General features: G+C 42.8%; 1 protein-coding gene and 1 pseudogene across 3 annotated transcripts in view; one reads left to right on the forward strand and one right to left on the reverse strand.

Moving 5' to 3' along the window:
- Positions 1–22903, forward strand: part of MYH16 (myosin heavy chain 16) — a 1358245-nt gene that overhangs the window by 523318 nt on the left and 812024 nt on the right. The window lies entirely within an intron of this gene.
- On the reverse strand, positions 5333–5466 carry LOC138448183 (U2 spliceosomal RNA; annotated as a pseudogene).

Consider the following 22903-nt stretch of genomic DNA (forward strand, 5'->3'; position numbering starts at 1 on the left):
GTACTACTAAGCTATAATGCATTCACTCCTGCTCCTCTTCACCTCTCTATGCTTTCTCTATTCATGCTACAACTTCCTCCTTTCCTATCCCTATTATAAAACTCAGAATAATAGTCATGGGCGCCCCTCTATGAGAACAAACACGGCAAAAATGGCTTGTTCTATGGGATGGGACCCACTCTAGAGTCCACAGCCACATTTTAGCTCACTGTACCTTTCACAGATGGAAAATATCCATTTGCATATTAGTATTTGTCCCGCCCACATGGGCAGTTCAGCACTGAAATGCTATGGCAATTCCTTTCTAAACAAGAGTACCAACAGCAACCCCATACACGTGTTTCAGCCTTGTTGGGCATCATCATTGAGGTGGAGCTGTGCCTCACTGAGCACAGTGAGCAAGGGGCCCACGTCTGGATGACCCTAGGACACTTAGGTGACTAAAAGTAAGGCACTTGAAAAAATCAGAAAAATAGTCATGGGCGCACCTTTATGAGAACAAACATGGCAAAATTATTATAAAACTCACAAATCGAAACTCCCACTACTCCATCTCTCTTCCACCTACTTCCAACAAACAAATCCAACAAACAAATCCGAAAAGTTAACCATACCTCCTCTTACACCTATACACCTGCCTATAGTGGCCTCTGACCTTGCTGAACTCATCGACCTGTCCTTCGACTCTGTTTGCTTTCCCTCTGTTTTCAAAAAAGCCACAGTCATCCCTCTCCTAAAAAGCAAGGGGCTGACCCAAACCTACGGGCTATCTTCCACCCTGTGTTTCTCCTTCCACACTACTCTAAAGTGCTCGAAACGGTTGTGTTCAATCTACAAACCTTTGAGACACCCTACAAGAAGGTGTTCCCAACCTTTTAACTGCCATGGGTTTCCCTCCTCCGCCAGTGCCAAGGCCTTTTTTGGTGATTTTGTGATTTCACCATTCAAAGCCTTCTAACATTTTCTCCTACATTAACCCCTTAAGTGCCAAGGACAAGCTATCTCGTCCTTGGCACTTAAAAGGAACTCTTCTTAGGATTCACGATTAAGCCCTTGCATGGATTGAATCCTACCTTTCACCTTGCCAATTCTCTGTCTCCTGGAGCGACAAGACCTCTCAACTCACTCCTCTTACTGTTAGTGTTTCACAAGACTCTGCCCTGGGTCTGCTCCTTTATAAATCTGCTCTTGGGGCACTTATCTCATCCTTTGGGTTCTCTTACTAAATTTTTGCAGATGATACCCAAATCGTATTCTGTTTTCCTGAACTCTCCTCTGATCCCTCTATCAAGATTTTGAACTGTTGCTCTGCCATTAAATATTGAATGGTTTCGCACTGTCTGATGTTAAACTCTACCAAAACAGACATACTCTTCTTCCCGGCCAAAAGCTCTCTCTCATCTCTTCCTCTGCCTATCCAGTTCCCACCTGACACTCCCCCCTATTCTTCTTCATCTAGAAACCTTGGCGCCATCTATGACCCTTCTTTCATCTCCAAAACTGGAACAACACCTCGCCTCAACCTCCTAAATATCAGGAAAATCAGGCACCTCCTTCCTTTCAACACCACCAAGCATCTCTTAACCACTCTTGTACTCTTGTGTTCTCTAAACTGAACTACTGTGCCAACGTCCTGTTTGGTCTCCCTAACTAAGCTTTCTGTCCTCTCGACATGATCATTGTCTTTGCTACCACGACTCTCTTGGAACTCCCTCACTTCACGCCTACTTCCTCATACCGTCACCAAGCTGGATGCTTGATGATGCAAAACAGGGCCAGCTTTACACCACGGTAAAACACCACTGTATCTATCCTCCTCTATAATCTTTCTCGTAATCTCTGCTCTGCCTCTACGACTACACTTGTGGCTCCTTACCCTACCTGTTCTTCTTCTCGGTTTCACTCTTTCTCTCTTCTTGTGAGCACCACTTGTCTTCCCCCGGACATCTGAAAACAGTCCACATGGATTTGTTCAAAACCAAACTAAAGGCCTACCTCCTCCTCACCTCTGAGTTACCCTCTTAACCTACATCTTATCTGCCTGCTAGCAAACATATCTCCTCTCCCCTAACCTACCACTGTCTCTTACTTCCTCTGCCTCCATTCTAGCCCTTCACCCATCATGGTCATGTCCCGAGCCAAGCTGGCCGTACCGCCTACCTGCACTTGAAAATGGCCAATGTTGGTTGTTCTTAATCCATGTCTGTCCATTTATGTATTTTCCCCAGTGACTGTTCTGTTTACTACCCTCCACAACTTGGTCAGAATGTCCCTCAAACTCACCCCATTGTAAGAAGCTTGCTGCTTCCCATCAAATCTGATTTCATATCTATTGTATGTTCTTGTGTGATCAAAAGAGCATTGTTCCTCCTGTGTATAAATAAATAAATACATAAATACATAGATAATATAAATAGTCAAAGAATAGAGCAGAACCACTTACTGAAAATGGCATTTTGTAGGTTAATGCTATGCCTGGTGCTGTGGTTAAGACTGCTGTGGATAGTCCTTGTGATTGCCAACTTAAATTTCACAGTTTCAGGAGTTATCTCCCGTTGTAGCCCCAAAATGGTGTTACTATGTACAAGCTGACAGTGCTGTAGACCTTAAGTCAAATTGGGGTGATTTACCTAGTGATAAAGGGGACCTGAGAATGACCAGTGACCTGGTGAATGATTTAAAGCAGGAAGCCAGCACACGGGGCTGACCTGTGGCTCCCCAAGGAAAATCGCAGCCATCCAGAATGTGGGCTCTCTTTTCATCCCCAGAAAACACTCTCTTCTGCTAGTGGCAAACACTGGTTGATTGTGCTATGTTGAAACTGGAGGCTATCGAGGGGCTCATGTTCCATTGAGCCATAACATCAATTGAAGGCATGAAAGCCTTGCGTAAGGCTTTTACGCATTCGATTCATTCCATGGCTCATTTTCATTCATTTGTATTGCGGAAAGGAGTAACAGAATGTGACATACGTTTTTTTCAGCCTCTTCCATACAAATGATCCAGCATGTGCTCCGTAAAATGGCATGGAGCATGTAGCGTTTACTTACCTTTCAAATGACTAAACTTTGGCAGTGAGATGCTGGCTAGCCTAGCTGCAAACGTACCAGGTATCCGCTGTCAAATTACATTCAGGAGCAACATGAGCTTCTGAGATTTCCCCTGTTAGGCTCCACAGAAACCATCAATCTCCGCTGAGCATGCAGCTCTTACAAAATAAAACCCATGGTCTTCTTTCCCTAATTTCAAGTACTGCAAGTCGCACAGGAGCTCATTTTCCTAACATGAGTAATTTGGCGGCAGAGAGCCGCGAAGTGTACGCAGCAGCTCAAATGATTCCCTGCCACAAGATTTTCATCATTTGCACTGTGGGGTGCAAATGTAAAGAGCGAAAGTCAGCGACAAGCGTGTATGCTGAGTTTTGCCCTTCACATTTGCACTGCGCAGTGCAAAATGAGTATACGCTGCCTGGGATGCTGACATGCCAGGCAGTGTTTACTTTTCATTATGAGTGCCGCTTACCATGCTTACATGGCAATCGGCGCTTGCAATCACAAATAAACCCTCCTCGAAATGCTCTCTTGTCATGGAAGATTTAGGTAAGTAGTGTTCACAAATACAATTAAACCCTGCCCAACATGTGGGGGAAGCTTTCATTGTAATTGTACACGCTCCCGGCCATGCGAGCGTATACAATGGATCCATATGGCGTCCGCCTGATTTATGCTGGTTTATAAAGCAGACGGACCAGATGGGGATCTCCAGCATTTCTGCTGGCATGAAAATGCATGCTGGTGCCAATGCTGGAGCATTTGTATGGAAGTCAAGGGAGGCTACGGAAACAGACATTTCATTTGCCCCTCCTCTCTGCCATACAATTGATTGAAAATGAGCTGTGGTGTGAATGCAAGACATTAAAGCCTTTCACAAGGCTTTTACGCCTCCCATTCATGTTACGGCTCTATTGAACATGAGCCCTACAGTGCCTACATTAAAATAATACAATAAAGAAATGGAAATGAAATGAAAATACAGTCATTAGCATTTGTGAAAAGCCTTTAAATGAATAACCCCCCCCCTTGAAACCACGAGTCAAATCCACGCCTGATAGGGACTTTGCATATGCATGTTTAAAATCATACCTATAGATTGGTTACCTTATTGTATTTATGCTCTTCTTCTACACCTCCTCCATGCATCCTGAAGGCGGTTTCAGGCAGCTAAAGGTTTTTGGGAAGTAGAATTGAACTGGCAGTACTCATTAAATTACAATTTTTTTCATTCACATCAAATCTGTGATCACATCTCCACTTTAACCGTGCTTGACACACTTTTCAGGGCCCAACGACTCATCATTCATGCAGTCCGCACTCATGTGGTCTGCCCACATGTGCCCTACACATGCCCATGTTGCTTGCTGGCCCACCCAGTCTGTCTCTCATGTCTGCTGCGGTCCTTGCCCTTGTTTGCCCCTACATGGCCCTCTTGTAGCAGGCTCCTAAGGGAACTCCATAGGGCAGTTTACGCCGAGCCATTGGGTCCTCGTGCATGTATGTCCATGCCAGATGCGCATTCTAGCTATCTGCTGTCCACCTCCCACACCACCCAGCATCTTCTCGGTCATGCATTCTCAGGATTTGGTTGCTCTGTCTGCCAAACATTGTGTGTCTCACACATATTTGTCCGGGGTAGGAACTCCTATAGTTTCCTTCCACATTCTCACCTTGGTCTCAAATGTCATCCTGACCCTGTTCAGATATGTGTCAGCCATTGCAGCTGGTAGTAAGTGCTCTGGCTTACACATGTTTGCACCATTGACTATTAGGCAGATACTGGGTACCCGCCTGTGCTCTTCTCTGACCCTTCCCTGTCCATCATGACTCAGGTGTGATTAGATGCTCTTGTGGTCATGTTTCAGTTCACTTTGCTGTCAAATCATCTGTCTGCCATTTACCACCCATACCTGCTTACTTCAGCCATGACATTTTTCCAGGCACACACAGAGGTGTCTCTACTTTGGAAACATTCCTCCACTTGTGTATGCCCCAAACCATTAGAAATTACCAACTACTTTGTGTTTTCCATGCAACCCTTCTGGTGTGTCCTTGCCATCACACACATCTCGGTACTAGGTGTTCATAGCATAATTGACCCTTACAGATGTGGTTCATGTAGCATTAATCAACAGGCACCCCAGGCATTCATGTGTTGTGCTCACATTGATTTTTCTCCATGCATTTTCATCTCTAATTGTACCTTACCAGGTGCCTGCAGCGCACACCTTCATTACGGAGTCGCCTCACGTTTCAGTCATCGCTGCTCACAACATAGCTGAGGGTGCAGCCTAGAACCTGGGCAAAGCCAGGGCGCAGGCCTGAGCCTAGTCAATTGAATTTAAGAAAATGTATCATGCTCTTTAAAGCACAGATACTACTCTTGATCTTAGCCAAAAGGCCAAAATGTGACTGCATTTACAGATATTACTCATCTATAGATGCTCAGCAACTTCACAAGGCACAAAGTCAACATATTATAGATATTAAAGCTGCTGTGCGTATTTTCTGAAAAGAAAAGACATTACAGCTTTAACGAAGAAAGCTTTGAAATAAATTAATGATGTTTTCAATGGTCTGATAGAACGATTATGCGAAACCGGGACACAGTCCAAGGTACTTTACTGCGAAGCTACTAAGTTCTTGAGCAGATCACATTGCGTACATTTTTTTGAAAACCCAGTAAGTGGATTCCATCCTTGCGTGTAGATAAAAACTAAATCACTTTGATTTTTAAGATAACATTATTGAATTGATGTATGGCACGCACCACCTATCCCTGTTTCTTTTAAATGCAGACCAATAGATCAGTGTATCTGAATTTTCTGAGTCTGAGATATTGGCAGACATGTTAGGATTGTCCTTGTACATACTAGGTGTGTGGACCTTGAACATACTAAGTGTGTGGAAGAGTGTACAATATCCACGTATGTACAGTTTACCAGCTCGGTCAGCTCTGACAGGTCAAGATCTGCGACACTTGGAGGTGAACTGATTTGCTGAGGATCACACTGTATGATCAAGAAGATAAGAGGCTTTCTAGATTTTCTGGTGCTCGGGTGGAAGGAAGCAACCTCTCCACACAGCGTTATGTGTATGCTTAATATACCTTCACAGCTGGAAGACCTTTCCACACATTTATTTGCATGTACAGCACCCAAGACAAGTCTTTTACAGTGAGTGAAACAGCACGGGGTCCATAAGGATGTTCACATATTTTGAAAGGTATGTACAAACATTCAGGCAAACATTGAACGGATGCATCTCTTTACAACCTGCTCCCTCATTAAGCACTGACATATCCAATTGGAACTTGCACAGCATCCAAAATAAAGGAACAGGCAAATGAGGTCGAATTCCACATGTATTGTAGAGCTGTGTGTAGGTCTTAAGGAGTCAGAAAATATGGACATCCTAGATTTCCCAATGCTAAACTGTGGCTGCTACAAAGAATAACCATTGCCAATTGCACCCTGTACAGCACTGGCTGCTGTCCATTTACTGCACTATGCGGTTTTTCACTGAGCGTTGCCTGACTCCTGAACACCGTACCTGTACAACAGTACTAAAAATAGAGGAGCGGGCCATTCCTGTGTCGAGGTTGCCAGAGATCAAATGAGCAGTCATCTCTGCATAGGTATTGTAGTAGGCTGGGCAGTGGGACATATACCATATAATATAGATATTGCCATTCTGCTTTATTTAAATAACACAGGACAGGTGGGAGTAATGCATATTTGTCCCTGGGGTAACTCTATTAAAGATAACTGCTTTATTATTTTGTATTTGTATGGTTATTATCCGAAATAAAGTTAATATTGACTGATTAAAAAGATAATCTCTACCACAAAGGGAGGTCTGAATAAAGAAACATAGTGGTTCCCCTTGAATTGTATTTTATCCCCCGTTTTATTGGATTCCCTACAAGATGGGTGATGCAGGTTAAATGCAGCGGTATTACCCTATACTGCTACATTACCAAACCGCACCGCCAACTATAGGTTTTGGTGGAAAGTAGGAGGATTCACCTCCAGCCTACAGCTGGAGGTAAATACGCCAGCTTTCCACCGAAAATGCCCCATTGAGTCCTATGTACTCAGAACAAAGGGAAACTTCCCCCACCACTTTTAATCCAGCAGTAATACTGCTGGACAAAGTGGCAGTAACAGTAATACAGTATTGTGGTATCTGGGAAGATTTACGTCCCAGATACCACTAAACTATTGTGGAGACAACCTTTTTTGAGAAACCAGAGCTTCAAACCAGAAAATCTAAAACAACCAATTCCTAATAAGTCCTTAACCTTCTGACTACTCTACACTAATAAGAAAGGTCCAAAGGGTTGGCTCAAATCAATGGTCCAAAATGCCCTATTCTTCCCCAATCCAATCCTATGTTGAAGTAATTTTAATGCAACAGTTGCTTGAATAGGTTATTCAGTCTGGGTTCCCTCTTGCTCTCTACGCTTTCACCTGGTGTCTTCTTCTTCAAGCACTTTTGTAAAGTCAGACTCTGCTCACCTTTTTCTTAGGTTTCCTTGAGGACACCTCATGTACTTGGGGTCTGCTGGGTCTAGTGTTTCTCCTGAACATGTCAGGAGGCCTTCTCAGGCTTGACATAGCATTATTATAATAGTGAACTCCTGTTCCTGGATTTGGGTTTTAAACCCGTGGTTCAAGTATGCTCAATACATCTTTTACCAAAATGTGTGATAGCAGAATTCCCTATGGGTCTTCTTCCCAGACCTTCAGTTTCAGGGTATATTTTGACAGGTTCCTTCCCAGACATTTGCTTCCAGGTTTCTCTGCAGCGTTCTTCACAGATATATTAGTCAGGCCCTTTCTTAAACCTTTAGGCTTCACAATTATCAAAAGGTCTTTAGGCTTCAGTTTTATTGGAAGGCCTCATCTCTGACCTTTAGGCTTCAGGTTTATCAGCAGACATCTTCCTTCCCCAGACACTTAAGCTTCAGGTTTATTGACAAACCCAGCCTTCCTCTTTTCGATGAGGTAGATCCCGCCTGCAGCTCTTCTGCCACTGGTAGGTAGAGCCAGGTAGAGCCAGACGATCACCCCCCTTCTCTGGGTCATTGATGGACAGATACAATTCTTTGGGTTGCCCTCGTGCCACAGTCAAGTATTTCTACCTCAATTCACTGTTGAAGATCCTATGCCCGGGTCGCTCCAATTGCCCCCATTGCCCCAATATGTAGTGTAGTCTATGGGCCTCATTAGGACCCAGGCGGTAAGGGGTTTACGGCGGCGTAAACAGCGCCGACCCTTACCACCTGATTCCGAGGTCCCTTAGCGCCTGCTTTTAGCAGGTGTTAAAATCCATGGCGCTAAGGGACCTTGTTGTTAATTACGCCACCGTAATTTACGGTGGCTTAATTAACGCCTTCCCCACTCCCATTATGCCCTATGGGGCAAAAATGGGAATGGGGAAGGGTAAATGGGTTAATGGGGACTTACCGCCCCGCCAACCTCGGAATGGGGCGGTAAGTCCGCCAACCACCATGGCGTAAACGCAGTTTACGCCATGGTGGTAAAGGTACGACCCAGGCGGTAACTTACCGCCTGGGTCGTAATGAGGCCCTATGTCTCAAAGTCTCTCTTGATAGGTTGCTCTTCCCCTTGGTTGACGGCAACCTCTCTCAGAACCTAACAGGGTTTCACAAGCTAGTAATCATACTGAGCTATCCCTTCATCTACAGATGCAAGGGAGCAGGAGAAGATGCATCTATACACCCCTTTGGGATCTTATATCTGACTGTGATGCCTAGTCTTTTCATTCCCCCTCCCAACGGCAGCAGGATGCCACCGTTTGGAAATTGATTGTTTTTTCTTCTTGTTTCACGACTCCCCTTTATTATCTCTATTGGTTTCTAGTCCAGAGTGTGTAAACATTTGTGTGTCTTGATTTTCCCAATTGGGGCATGTGAGGCATTAAAAGGTGGTCGGGTTGTCAGTGCCCCCTTAGAACTTCTAATGCTGGAAATTGTGAAGTAGTGTGGTTCCATATCTCCTTGGTTTCACCTTTTCCTATGTCCCTCCATAACCGCTGGTTTGCTGTGCATGCAGTCTGTGTCTTGTCTGCCTCTGTTTAAGAAATGCTCGCTAGAAAGCATGCTGATGTCTGCGAAGACTGTGAGCATGATACTGACATTTCTTAGAATTCTCCTTCCAGGTTTCTTCTGAAAGCATTGAGACTTTGTGGTCCTTTTGGTAATTGACCCGCAAGGGTGTGGCGGTTCCTAAAGCAGAACCTGCTTGACTAATTCATTAACACTCCCAAGGTTCAAACCTTGGTTCCCAATGATTAGCAAGGAGGCTGTGGTATTCGGGGTCCTGCTGTTTACCAAGTCTCTATCTACTGTCATGGTGCTATTGGAGGGTTTACCCTGTCTCCTGTGGAGAAGTGGTCAAGCCACAACCATCCCATATAGGCTGCTACTCCAGCACTGAGGGCAAGCAGTTCAGCAAATTCACCACAGCAGACAAAGAAAGTAGCAAGTAGTTCACTGCACTGGGCTTCTTACATTAAACCCCATGAGTGGGAGCTCTTGATTGGGATCGATGTAATTAAACATTGCCTCATTGATCTGTATGGTGGAATGGAAGAAGCAATACCAATTAGTAGTTCAGCTTTTTAATGCAACATCATTGCTATTTACCATGACAACCATATACACTGCTTCCTAAAACCCTTTCCAGAATCGCTTCTAATTAGCAATGTTTATGGCCATATAAGGTGGATCTTTGTGCCACCAAATATGCCAAACCCAAAAACGTAGGGTTTGTGCAATGAATAGGCATCTTTATTATTTAAAAAATGTACATTTAAACAGCATTTCCTGGTAGTTAGTAAACGTGCAAAATGTTGTTTTGGAGGTAAACCTTTTCACATACATTTTCCTTTTTGTGTGGAGTATTGTTTTGCTACAAAGAAATTAATATTTTAATATATGGAGCACCCTCCTTTATGTAGCTCTCTGAATGTGAACGTTTTTATGCACCTTTGCCTGTATTCCTGTGGCCTGGATATCTGCCAGAAGTGTGCGCTTTTGTTAACCTAGACCAAGAGATAATGTGTCCTGCTCTGAGATATTTGGTGGAGCATTCCGATGGTCTTGAAATAAACAGGTTCCTTTGATGTTTAAAGGGCAGTGCTTAGCTGTCTGGCTTATACAGAGGCATATATAACCTTTTATAGCATTTGTGTAACTTTTTGGATAAAGTAGAAAATGCCTGAAACTTTGACCAGGTGGTTATGGATTGTGAATTCCAGGACACCCGAGTTGGCAGTTGTGTCTCTTCCTTTGAATGTACACTGGAAGGCCACCAGGGCTATGCCATAATGTCAGGTTGGGTTGCTGGGGGTACCCTTGATTGATATTTACAGAGCTGCATTGTAATCATCTCTATCCAGGTTCATGCCCCACTGTAAGTTACATATGGGGATAACGCAAGTGGAGAATGTGGGTGCAACATTTTGGCATTCCATTTACGTTAATAAACATGGCTGTAGGATTCAGCAAGGGTATGTCATATGCTGGACTACACATTACCATGTATGGTAGTCCTCACTTGGTGTGGAAGATGACGAGGGAGGAGACATGTGGTAGTGCCAATGTTCCATCAGGTAATCCCCGTTCTTGTCTCTGCGCTACTCCTCTTACTCACATCTCGCCAGCCCTTTCCGGGAATGGTTGGGATCTGGAATCATCAGGTTGGTATGAATAGGAGCAGCTAAGGAACATGGTGGTGTTGTTGGTTAGTTGCATGGAGAGAGGTCAGAAAAAATATAAATGATCGCTTTAAATGAAGTAAACACCTAAATCAGTGAGTATAGTAAAGGGAGAGACCAGTATAATGGGGATTTATTGGTCTAGTGTTGTCATGTTTGAAGGTACAAATCTGCATACATGCGAATTGTTTGAGACTTTGTTTCTACTTTATTCTCTGATGGTCTGGGGCGAGGGGTCATATTTTACACACTGTATTCCACTGGTGCTTCCAGCAGAGAATGCACAGTCTTCCTGATTGCCTCATAGATTTGAGACTTTCTCCGGCGGATCTCTCTCTCGCTCGTCCACTCATCAGGCTGCTTTGCTCTGGCTTTTCTCAGGGCTTTAGCAGTGTGGGTTCTTTGGAGGGTTTCGGTCTCGTGGGTGTGTAGTCTCTACCCTTCTGGATACTCAGAAATGTCACGGTTGATTGGCTGGTTATCTTGAACAACGTATATATCAGAAAGTACAAGAGAAACACTGGTGCACAATTTTGTAATGAGGCACCGCTGGAGAAAAGGTTCTGCAGAGAATCATTCTGGCGCTAGGGGCTGGAACAGGAATGTGGGTGTTGTCTGCTGCCATCATCCACCTCAGGTGTACAACGGGCTCTGGAGGAGTGCTTTGAAGGAAACAGCTCCTCAGTGCCGAGCAGGCTTGTAAGCACTGCAATAACTTTGGCTTAACCCGGCTTGTTAGCAGATATTGTGCACATGCCACAGTATTTATAGAGCTTGTTTGTTGCATAATGAAAATGATATATCAAAATCAATAATACAGCGCTGTAAGTATTATGACTTCGATATGACTAAAGATGAATGAATGTCCATCTCTGAAAGGGTGGACAGCCTTCAGTTAATGACGGTGGTTCTCTTTTCTCCACAAAGGGAGCTCCCAACCTGTTCCCTGTTCTCTATAGGGGACCTCACTAGGGCGCCTCTCTATATGACTGGTGTGCATGCATATAAGAATACACCTGATCTGGTGTCTCACCCTCGCATTGGTTCAGGAAAGATCCCTTCATCTTCTCCCATGTCAGCTAATGTTCATTGTAACATTGATAATGCAAGCAGTGGAGGATGATATTACAACCATATGAGCGTAATGAGCCTCTGTACTAAGAAATCTCTTTGTAGGAAAAGATCAAAGTAGGGCAAAAGCATGAAGCTGATTATTTGCGAGACAAAAATCAAATAACAAGCACTGACAGTCAGTGTAGTTTGTGTTAGCTCAGCAAAAGAGTATCAGACTTGCGTTCTCAAGATGGTTTGTTTGAGCCTCTAGTGAGGCAAAAGAAGATTCTGGGTCATGCATCTAGATATCATGGAAAAAGATGAAGAAATTAGAACCCCTCCGCCCCCCCCAAAATATATTTTAATAAAGATCATGACACAGAGTGTTGTCCTTTCATTGATCTTTTCATACATATCCCAGATGACACTGTGCCAGCCAACCCGCTAAGGAAGAGAATAAGATCTGATCTGAGCACACATGCTACAGCAAAGGTGCTCATTGTCGGGTGGGATTTATTCAGCTGTTGCCACACTGTTGGAAGTCTGAAGAATAGCGTATTTTACACTCATGCTGAAGTGAAAATGAGCCCTCCGTAACAGTTAAATCCGGGCCATCTGGACATCACCTTCAATTATGAATCCCATAAGTTCTTTGATGAACTTTCAGATGCTGCCATACTGAAAAGGGGGTGAAGGAATACTTCTAGACCTCTCAAACACACCTTTACTCCACGGGACCTGTGTATGACATATTGTTAAGGATTCCAATCGGGCGTCACACACCAGACCACGACTCTTGCCACCAGCCTAAGATGCAGCGCACAATTAGAATACTTTTACTTAATTTCCTAGAATTCGGATTGAGCTGGCACCCAATCCATCTCACACCCCCTTTTACAAATACCCCAGGTCAAAATGGACCATGAACCAGGCCGGTGGGTGGTAATACAATATTTATTTATTTTACTTCAAAGAAAATCACCCACATTTAGTATTGGCCAACAATCACCAATGGGGTGATAATTACAAGGTAGATTGATGAAATACACTTAGTTTGACCTTCTACTGTAACATATCCAAAGTACAAATGAATGGGAGCAATTTTTCTGTTCCGGTAGATAGCACCCGAGTTAAGATTTCCCCTGCAATGCTCCCTCTTCCCCTGATAATCAAATTTATGGGTGGATAAAAAGGAGCAGCAAGGAATCAGGTATACTAGGCAGCAAACAGAATTAAAATCCGACATTCCCCCACGAAATGGGAGGCAAAATCGGATTTTAAAATCTTTGCAATTGCATAAAATAGCACTCGGAATTACTAAATATTTAATTTAAATGTGCAGTTGAATGAATGAGGCAAATATGAGTTATAACAGTATCAGGGATGTATGAACACTAGCAACTACAAGACAAGGTACCAACAACTAGAATAGAGTTAAAAAATCAACTTTGAAATGAAAACACAGTGCAGTCAAATCACAAGCGTAGGAATTGCATTTTCTAATTTACACAGGTTTAAATGTCAAAACGGTTTGAAAAACAGGTGAAATAGACAGAATTGGAATGCGGTTTTTATGCTGGGTGACAGATGCACATCACAGCGATAATATGAAAGTGAAAGAGTGACTCTAAATTAATGACAGGATGAGATTCTCACTTGGGAAGGGAAATTCCGTTTTAAAAATAACAACAGTTGACAGAGAAAATCGGTTTGGAAAGGAAAGGGCAAGTTTCACTTAAGCTAGATTTTGGTGGCTAGAAAAGAGAAAAGCCACCCATTAATAGAAAACTTACGCTGCAGTTGTAACCCTTCACGCAGTGTGCCTCTTTTTATTAAGAATTCATTTATTTAATCAGAACATAGTACTAAGGACTTACAAATGGCAGAAATTTGTGGAATAATGGTGCTAACACAAGGAAATCAAGGACAGGATGCACAGAGAATTGTGACAGTTTTAAACAAGTTATCAGGGTATTGATGGGATTACTTAGAAGGTGGAACAAAGACAAGTTATCAAGATGGGGTATGCTATGGGTTGCTATGGGATGGGGTGATACTCACAATCAGCACTTTGGGATTTGGGACAGCCAACCGGGTTTCTAGACTCAAAGGATCTGATCACGGCACAATTGTGGGCTCTCCTAAACAAAAACAGCTGGGCCTGTCTGGTCACTGGATAGCGAGGGTACAGCTGGCATGCAGGTAGAGGGGCAAGAAGCCAGTCTGGTCACAGGATGCTCTCAAAAAGGGTACCACAGCTTTTCCCCTTTCTCCCTGAGTTATTGGGATTTTTAGTGGGGTTTCTTTTTGGATCAGTGGTCCTGCCTGGATAGAGTCAGCTATGCCCTGGCCTGACAGTGGAATCTGCAATCTTGCAGGATGAATATGGAATGTCTGGATGCACAGGAGCTGGAAAATTCAAAAGAGTGTGTCCTTTGTCTCTGTGAGCTCCCCCTTTTATAAGGTGGGTGACATCAAAGGATTATACAATGGGGCCGGCTTTGGCTTGACATGCCTCTAACAACGGGATAGGTCAGCTTATGTGTGTCGCCTCTTCCCTAGAAGCAGATTGGACTGAAGGAGGGGTCTCAGTTTTATGGGGTGTGTTTTTATGAGGTACTGAGCCATCCCACAGTCAATTTTACCAAAAATAAGTAATGACATCAATTGTGCATTTTTACAGTTGTGGCACTCTTGCAAATCACATAGACAAATGACATATTTCATAAAGACCATGGCAGTCCAACTCCCAGGTCTGTACAACATTGTTTCGTCCTTCTAATAATCAAGTTGCACCATGGATACTTTTCCCATGATTTACCCTTTTCTGCCGTTTGCATCGCCCACATGCTAGGGGAATCAACAATGTCTTGTTTTAATGCCACAAAAATTACATTTAAACTGTTAAACTGTTGCATGTCTGTGTCTTCCGTTTGCAGAGATAAAAATCTTAAAGTGTATTAATTCTGAACAGTGTTTTGCCCCATAGGGGCTAGATTTTGTCTCCCATATGAGGACATACTTCCAACCCCACAGCAAATGTCAGACTTTAGCCATCCTGAATCCAAGGTGGCTCTGGAGTTGCCTTTGAAGCTCCCCAGTTTAAGTTGAGGGGAGGTGTTGCTAAAAAGACACACCTATAATTCCCAGAATCTATTGTATCAAGCTGGAGTACTGCCGCAGAGTCTGATGAACGTGTTACATCCACCACCCTTCCCTATTCAGATACCTTGGGGGCTGTCCACTTGGAGGGAGGCAAATCCTGTTCCCAGGAAGCCATATCCTTTGAAGCCAGGGGCTGAAAAAAACCTGTCCTGCTGGTTTCACAGTAGATGTATTTATTTATTTGTTTAATTACTTATTTATTTCTTTATTCTTTCCTGAACCAGAAGCAAGTCTGTTGGAAATAAATATCCGATATATATGTTTTAAAACAAACCCCCCCTCACCTTTCTATGCAAGGACAAGGCCTTCATTCAACAAATTACTTTTCAACAGACATTTTTCTTGTCTGTAAAAGCACCATTTTACACGTGGTTAATTTTCCTTGGCTGTCACTTTCAAATGCGTCTTTCTCTTCCATCTAGATCCTAAATATTATTTGCAGCCCTAGTCAATTTCTCATACACAGAAATCTGTTCAAGGCAAAGGTCCACTGACACTAACATAAGCACAGAGAAATAGGGCTTCTTGTGAAGAGTTTAGCTGTGATATTTTGTTGCAAAGTAGAGCCTTTTTGCATATGGCTTGGAATGGAGTTCTTTGTTATTTCACAGCCCTTGCCTGACACAGCCTGTCATTCAGTGAGAAATGCCCCTTTTTTGCTGGAGCAGAAACTGAAGGTTGATTAACATAGTTTAGTCTCACTGGATCAGAACTGTGTACTGTTGAAAACGGTGGAAAAGAGCATCAGGGCGCAGTCATTTTAAATGTAAAATATTTCCTTTTTTTCCAATGGGACATTTTCAGCTAGCAGCAAAGCAGCGTTGCTTTCCAATTCTTTTCTTTGGTGCACATAAGGAAAACACTGGCAGCCATTCTCGGGATGTTTCATGTTGCCACTTGCTGCATATGTGCTTGTCAAAGACAGCACAGCCATCATTTTTGTAGATGCAAAACACAGTTTTGATGTGAGGCAATGGTGCTCAAAGGGGCCAGCACAGCCATTCTGCTGGTACTGCTGAATTGCAGCTTGGTGATGGAGGGGAATTCAGCTGCGTTGGTAAATGTACCCCACAATATATGCCCAGATGTGAGACCAAACCTGTGCCTGGAACCCTTAGCTGCTCCTCACTTACAAGTCCACTGAGGCTGGTATATGCTAGATGGGCATATGCAGAATGGGCTATACTGCACACTTGGGACAAAGTGTGATTTGCAAATGACTTTTCTCCCCTTTAGTAATGGTATATGTGATGAATCTGAACATCTTGTCCATTCTCCACAGAGGGAGCCATCCCCTTTGAGGCTAGGGAGGTGAGCCCACTACACAAGATCCCCCCGCCTCCGTAGGGGTATGGACAAATGGAACCTCACTGGGAGTGACTCCCCTCTTGGGGACAAAGACTCCCATTCCATGAAGTAACTTCTGGTCCAAACAACCTTTTCTGCATATATGCAGTTGGAAATGACTTTGGTATCTTCTGTTATATCTAGAAACAACAAGACCCACAGACAAAAAGTGAGAGCTGAGCCCGTATCCCAATGCTCCACGAGGTATGTTTGCCAAAGTGACAAGAACTCAGAGGGAAGCAAACTCTTCCAACGTGAGGACATGCTGAGCCTTATGAACTCTGGCTGCCAAGAGGGCTGAAGTCTACAACTGTACAAAAGCCTGTGGCAGCTGGACAGAGCCCCGACCCACAGAAAACAGGCTGCAAAATGTACAAACTTTGCATGTCACGCTTCAATAGCCACCAGAATAATAAAGAACTAAGATAAGCTACTGGGCACACGGCCTCACAAAAGACAGTGAGAAAGGTACGAACTTTGCATGTCACTGAGGGACGAGCCATCACAAGTTTAAGGAAATAAGAAAAGCTAGAAGGGCACACAGGCCCCACTAAATTGAGTGAACGAGATGCAAACATTATATGACAAGCTGGAATAGGCGACCAGGCTATTAAAGATGGACAGATACACAGCCTACAGGAAGAAGGGTTAATACTCTGCAGCAAGGCTAGACAAGTGTATGAGGCTATGGGAATCTGTAAAATACCTCAGCAAGCAGACACCCTAAGTTGAATATTGCAAATATGAAATAGACACCTACCATAGAATCACTTGACTGTGGGGAAGTGTCAGTGCTATGAAGCTGTGGGACAGAGAAGTGTCTTGTCAGTTTACAGTGAAGGAATTGTTTACATTTGTAATGGAGCCTGAGAGAAGGATAAGAAGAAAGGGTTTTCTTTATAAAAAGGAAGAAGTGAAACACATATAGAGGATAATTATAATTTGAACAAAGAGACTCCATCTGAAGGTTTTGGAAACTATTTAATTTATCAAAGGGTCTTTGAGACTGTGATCAAGTCCACTCTATGTTGGTCCACGTTGAAGCCTGCACTGAGGATGTTGGTCAAGCCTCCTCTTTGCCCTTTTTAGTAGGCATTTTTCTAAAGTGGAAGGGCACGTTATTGATTAGAATTCAGACTAAAGATGTTGTTTTCTTTGGACTTGATGCACACCCTTAATTTTGCTTTTGTTAGGTAGGGCTCTTCCTTCACAGCAATACGGTTACTAAAGCATTTTACTTTTATTTTAATACATATTCTTAATTATGACACAACGCAGCCCGAGTCCTTCTTCTGGTTCACCACACATATCAGAATGAAACAATGGATAGGGAGGTAGTCTAGTGCACAGCCAAGGTTATGAATCATCTGTGGCCTTCCATCCATTGCTCTTCAGTGTTACAGAAGCTCTTCAAATGCATGCTTGTTCTTCCAAATGTATGTATGAAAATTACTCTCTCTGCCATTTCTTGGTAAAATAGAAAAATACCCTAGACGTTTCTATAGTATAGGATTCCAGAGCACAGTCATGCCGAAAGTGGTAACTGTGATTACCCATACTTATGTATATTAGCTGAGGCAGTTGTGCATTTAATCCTTTAGTGTATTGTGAGCACTCTGTGCTGCAAGCGAGTTTATCATTAATTTATGGTACACAAGTAAACACCATAGGCATAGGTTCTGTTTTGGGATCCAGTGGCGGTTTTGTCTATGTAAATAGTCTCCAATGTTCCCGTAAATAGTAAACAATGTTCTGATGAACTCCATCCCACCGGATGTATCTTGACCTGGTGTCCGAGCAAGGTCAGATATTCCAGAGGCCTCCGGCTTTGAGTCTTGTAAAATATGGTAAATATTCTTCATGAAGCTAGAGGACTATTGTCTAGGGATGTTGTCTGGGTTGTGATGTCCCAGACGTCTGGAAGGACCTAGTGAGCATGTATCACATATAGTTTGTATATAGATTAGACATTTTCATTACTTAGATAATCTGTACTTAAGTCCTGGAAGAGGGCATACAGATTTTCCCACAACTGTCAAATGGTTTTTCATGAAAAGAAGTTTTTATTCCAGATACATAGGCTACCGTAGGATGTCCAATGCATTTCAGTCCTGAGGACCATCTTCAGGGACCAAGTTCTGCCTATAGTGTCTTCACTTTTATGTGTACTTCTTCTATCGGGCACTAGAAAGAATTTCCTTTTCTGGATTGGCACTGATCCTTGACCTCTTCCTCGTCCATTACAAATGGATAATCGACAACAAGTTATTTTTTCACTCCTACCAGAAGACTATTTGACGACAATAGACTGCTTATCTTCATGACCTGATTAGTGGATTTAAGGTTTGTCAATGGGTAGGCCTCAGCAGTTTCTACCTGCACGCAAGCACATCTCATGACACTATTGAAGGTTTACTGCAAAGGATATAAAGCATTACCCATTCAGTGGGCAAATAAAGAAACCATTAAAGTAACGGTCCCAGAATCATTCCAGGAGTATCAATGCTGTGCCACTAAACAAATATTCAAATATCTTATTAAAGGAGTTCTTAACAAGTATAGGTATGGGTCTCATCTTTCGGAGTTCAAGCATAGGGAGTAGTTTATTGTCAAGATGTCTGGTAGCAACTTCAAGGGAACATGGTGATCTGCATAACTACAACTCCTGGACTAAGGCACACACAAAACCTGATCTTCAGTTCTGGTGGCCAAGATGGTCTCCCTACCACAGGGATTGTGTGGCCCTATTTCAACCTCTACCAGATGAGAAATGCACAATCTGGTGGACAAAGCCAAGGATTCAGATCTACAGGATACTCCTGTGTGCGAAAGCAAATCACCCATAAAAAGGTCCTCCAATGGGAGGATGCTTGAAGCCATTTCAGTGCCTGGCAACACCAAATGATAGTGAAAGGCTTTCTAAATTTGGTCTGCATCATGGATTACTATGTAATGAAAGCCAATTGCAATAGAAAAAACGAAACTCAAGGCCATCTCCTACAATGGAATGGCAATGGCCTGAAACCCCAAGTGTTAAAAGTATCTACCAAGCGCTTGGAAACAGAGCAAATTCCAGGCTCTCAGAACCAAGTTGAAGGAACTAGGGGTAATGATGATTACCATGCATAGTTTGCCATTTTATGAAATATATAGCTTGAAAATATATAAGATGGCAAAAAGAAAGATTTATTTCATCTGTGTACCTCTGTCTTCGCCAATATATGTTTTACCATCAGTTGCTACTATGGAGCTTGCCTAGGATGGATTGAATTGCGATAGAGTTTAACCATGCCTACCATGACATTTTTCTCTGCACCCTCTGACCTCAATTTGAGGGTGTAAGCTCTTTTAAGCCTTTGTCATAGTTTCTATGCCAAATCAGGAATGTCAGGAATGTCAGTCAACAGAACACCTGGTAATCCTGTTTGAGACAAAGAGTCCAGGGTTCTGGCTGTCTATCTCACACATAAAATAGCTTGTTTCTAATGCAGAGGTTTCAAACTCTGATGGAATCACCCTTCCTTCCACTAGTATCCACTACACGAATGGTGTGGGAGTGGATTAACGTACTACCTTAACAGGGAAATTCCTGTGTACTCATTGAGGAATTTGTGGATGTAGATATACAATTATGTTGAGCACATACACACACACACCACTGGACAGCCTCCCTCTTCTGGTATATGGCTAAAAGGTACCCTTCTTAGCTCCAATAACAAGTTATAGGTTCTTCACTTACTCTCCAATAGACACATGTTTAGTCTTTATATCATCACTTGCAAATCCAGTGCACACAATGAAGGGGTGTCTTCATCCAACCTCCAGGTTTAATGAAATAGAATCCTTATACAATGATTATTCTAAACATGTGCTTATGATATCCCCACAAATGTCCTTAACCCAATCATGGAATAGTTTTGGATTACAGTATTTGTCGTAGTACAACAAACGCCTATTGGAATATTAAAATTGTCATCAAGTTTTAATGTAATGAAATTAACTAACCGTAGTAGCCATACCCTTAACCCGTAATATGGTGAGCAGCAATGTTTCTGATGGTATAGCCTTGCTTACATGTACATCGGAGATGGTGGGCCTGATAATAGGACCCACCTACATTTCTTCACTGCGAGTGCTTGCTTCCAGGACTGCACCTTAATCCAATTGTTCCTTGTAGAGTGTTATAGTTCTCTAGTTTTTGTCACTGCTGGTTAATAGAGGGTTTTTCTTGCATTTTCTCACTTTGGTTTCTCTTCTTCTCTCTTTCTTGTTTGCCCCCTTGTGTCCCCCTTGAATAGTAAGGATGGGTTTATGGGGCTTTATTTCCTGTAGAAGGGATCTCTAGGTCTCCCCCTGATGCTCAGGTGATATTTCCCTTAATGGTTCACATAAGAGGTTCTCTCTAGGTGTACTCCACAGGGTCAAAACACAAGAGTAACAGGGGATACCAGGAATATCTGAATACTGTGACCTGGCCTGGATAGAACATAGAAAAGATTAACATTGAAGGTCAGAGTATTGTTGTGTTTATGTGGTGAGTCCCAGTGCAATACACCTGTCTACATAATCATCATAGCTTCACAATGCAAAAAACATATATGAAAAAATGTGTCTTTCAAAAAGCCAAATCCTGAGATGAAACAAATTGAATTCAACCCAGTAGACACTCAATCACAATTCAATATTTTTTATTAACATGTATAGAACAAATCCTTGTAAAAAACTGATCTCATAATTATAAAAACATACATCAATGTAAGTATCAATACATTTGTTAATCAATCCATCAAATTCATAATTGGACTGATAAGATACATCATTCCTATCTAAAACCACAACAAACCACACTTCAACCATACTACATTCATACTCAAACAATTCATCAAATCACTGAATTATAACAAATATTTCATCTATAAAAACAAACATACTAAAACACAACTATACAATTTCTAGTCCATTATTAATATGAACCGTGAGTTTAACACAGCTAAGCCAGTCTCTTGTTTATATGGTCTAATCTGACTCAGGCTGATATCAATTAAAACTGTTTACATATAACAGTACACTCCCCAACCGGACATGTTTCTTTCTGTACAAATCTTGGTTAACAGAAATTCTTCAAGGGCACTATGGTCCAGCAAGGTCGAGTGGAATGTAGATGGAAAAAGAGAACGTGTATACTACACCAGCAGGGCTCACCTAAATATAAACATGAAAACAGAACATCAATCAGGCTGGATGCTTAAGTTTCTAGATTGATCATTACTACCACTGCACCATAAATGAACGGGGTGTAGAAAAAAGGTTATCAATACCCCCCATCTGCCTCTCCCATTAGGGAAAACATGTGAACCGTGGTCCGGAACCATGATAGAAACACCATGTTAGTTGGTATATCCAAAATATTACCACCATCACCAACACCTCGTGACATTTCGGGACTTCCAGAACCACTGAGGTCGTACCTCTGAAAGAAGTAGAACCTACCATGACCCAATTGTGTACCATGCATGAGAAAAGGCGAGATCTGAAAATGGGGTCATTTCAGACCAAACACTCACAATCGATCTTCTGTAACTTTGTCGATTAATGCCACTGGTGTATACCAACCCTGGTGGTACACAATCACCGGAGAGCAAAAAGTGCCCGACACTTAATTAAGTAGAGCAGCCCAATCTTGTAGACTCTGTATATGTGTAACGGCAACTTCTAGCCCACCTGCAAATATAGAGGCGGAACATAACCAGTTAACAACCATTACGGAATTATAAGGCAAAAGACATCTATTCTTCCGCAAAATCACGTACTGTCTTCGAGAGAAGTCTAAATAGATATTCTCCATTCGTGGTGACAACACCCGACATAAACAAGTTTTCCACTAGAACATACACATGTCACCCAGGCTTACCTTAATCACAAAGGTCTGTCACTATCCGGCATATGCACATGCAACGACTGCATCCTAGCAGGTATCTCCCCATGAGACATCAACAGAAACGTCATCTGTGTCAGTCGTAACCATAATGTTTAACATTACTGTAGGGGAGAAAGAGAAGTAACAAGGACAAATCAACAGACCGAATCACCACTATAAAGTGATCAATTCATTTACACGAGGCATCCAGACATATAGAAGGTGCACCATGCGTATTCAAAACAACGCAACTTGTGGAATCCGAAACAGCTGAACCGTCCCCACCCGGGCGCGAACAAGGAACAGTGCAAAAATAGCAAACTAATGTCCAACGCGCGGGATAGAAATGCAAGTACCCCCTAATGCCGTAAACATCGTGAAAAGGGACTACCGACTGATGACAAGAACACGGGATAGTTCTGCTGCTGTCCCCCTAATGCCGTCAACAACGTGAACGGGAACCATAGCAGAGGCCCTTCTTACCGTATTGACTCCCGAGCGTGCAACGTTGGTAGCCGTAAAAGTCAAATCAGCCGGCACGTCCAAAGGTCAGGCTCAACACTTCTGGGTAATATACGTGCTCGCGTGAACACGTAGCGGGCAAGTAACATCAGGTGTCATT

The sequence above is a fragment of the Ambystoma mexicanum genome, chromosome 3q, assembly GCF_040938575.1.
Source record: "Ambystoma mexicanum isolate Mex_15411 chromosome 3q, UKY_AmexF1_1, whole genome shotgun sequence".
NCBI classification, from domain to species: Eukaryota; Metazoa; Chordata; class Amphibia; order Caudata; family Ambystomatidae; genus Ambystoma; species Ambystoma mexicanum.